The following is a 2,233-nucleotide window of genomic DNA, read 5'->3' as shown; positions in this document are numbered from 1 at the left end:
AGGTGGGGGAAGATTTTAGATGGGCTCAGAGGGGGTTGTTGGTATGGGAACACTGTTAGATGTGTTAACTGGAATCAGAATATCCTATGTGTTTCGTTTGGGGAACACATTTACCCTTTTCTGGTGGTCCTGAATGGGAAGGGGGGGCCAAAACTTAGGAAAACTGGCAGTCACTAATCAAGTATTCAAAATTCTGGGATGATTGTTGTAGAGGTTGTGGTTTGGTTTTCCAGGCTTCTGGTTGCTGCAGAAGTTGTGGATTAGTGTTCTATTGTCATATATGGTCTGATCATTGATTGTTTGTATATTCAGTTTCTCATATATCAGTTCCTTCAAGCACTGAATGTAGCTGGTGATGGGAATATGAACTTATAATTTTCTAAACTCTGAGAGGTAAAAAAATCCTCAATTTGAACTTGGGTTTCTGAGTATTTATGCAGGTGTATCTGTCAACATAGGAGGATATAACACATTTTATTTAATAATAAATATTTTAGTATTTTTATGCATTTTAAATATTTATACATAGGTTATATGGGTTTTCATTCTTACCTTTGCTTTTGGCCTCACAAATATTAGAGGAGACCTAGCAAATTTATTAGTTGGCTCAATTTCATTTGCTACTTTTGTCAGTTTCTAATTTACATGAATTCTGGAACTTAATGCAATCTATAGAGGGTAATGATAAAAGAAGGGTTGAAGGTGCTGGTTCAAACTCTGGAAATATTGAGGCACAGCTTTCCAATAACTGATGAATATAGTGTATCTGTGGATAGTTGGGAAACCACAGCTATAAACTAACCATCCAGTTAGGAACAAACTTGACACCATTATTATTCAATTTATTGTTCCAATAGCATGAATGCATTCATTTTATTAATTTTTATTAGGGATTGTAAGAGTAATTGATATAGTTTGAATATTTGTCTGGTCCAAATTTTATGTTGAAATCTGATCCTCACTGTTGGAGGTGAGGCCTTGTGGAAGGTGTTTGGGTCATGGGGAGAGATTTACCATGTATGGTTTTGTGCTCTCCCAGAGGTGAAAAGTTTATGCAAGAACTGGTTGTTTAAAAAATCTGGGACCTCTCCTCTCTCTTGCTCCCTCCCTTGCCATATTATATGCCTGCTGCCTCTTTACTTTCTTCCATAAGTGGAAGTTTCCTGACACCTTCACCAGAAGTAGACTCCAGCACTACATGTCTTATATAGCCTGTAGAACCATGCGCCAAATAAATCTCTTTTCTTTATAAATTACCCAGCCTCAGATATTCCTTTATAGCAATACAAAACAGACTAATACACTAATCATATCATTTTCTTTTCTGAATAACTGATTGGTTCCATAAGCCTGCAAAATGAATTCAATCTCCTGGACAATCAAGGACTGTCATTATTTCACCCAAATTCACCTTGCACAATTCATCTGGGTCTACTTTTTCTGTGTATGCAACAGGCAAGACATACTAAATATCTCACTATTTTTCTGTTATTCTTGGTCCTGCATAATTCTTGGCTGGGTATGTGGTGCACTCTCTCTTTCAAAGGCTTGTCACTCTGCATAACAAACTACCTTTCATTCATCTTTAGTTTCTAACTGTCAGCCTGTAAACCAACAAAGGTTTTATCTTTGCTATGAAAGAAAAAATATGATCCAAGAGCTCCCTAATCTATGTAAAATGTTACCTAATTTGTGAAGATTTCTTATTCCCCAGAGGCAGCATCAGCCAATTCTTCTAATGTGCTTCTATGACAATCTGTTCTGTCACAGCATTTAAACACCACTTTTGTAGTCACCTGCCAATGTGTCAGCATTTCAACTTTATTCTAAACCTTGACAATGTGGAAAATCTACTCTATTTAACTTTCCTAAAACATAGTAGATATTAGGTAGGTGTTAGATGAATTGAATAAAAATAAAAGGTCAGGTACAATTCATTTAGTTTTGTGTCATACCTGTGACATGACACCAGGGAAAATTTTTCAGAAAATGATGATACTAATTCTATATGACCATTAATAGATCAATCTCAAGATTACAGGAATGTCAGAATGCTCCCTTATTGACATAATACAAATTTATTATCTCTAGGTATATTAAAAGCCCAAGAAAATTGTCGTAGAGTATTTTAAATATTTAAAACCTAAAAAGGAGTTTTAACGTCTTTAATTTCTTCCTCCATTTTTCATATTCCCTTCAGAATGAACTCCTGAAAATACAGTCATGTTCGCAC

The sequence above is a fragment of the Cebus imitator genome, unplaced genomic scaffold (assembly GCF_001604975.1).
Source record: "Cebus imitator isolate Cc_AM_T3 unplaced genomic scaffold, Cebus_imitator-1.0 Scaffold327, whole genome shotgun sequence".
Lineage (NCBI taxonomy): Eukaryota > Metazoa > Chordata > Mammalia > Primates > Cebidae > Cebus > Cebus imitator.
Note: the sequence above shows the minus strand (reverse complement) of the source record.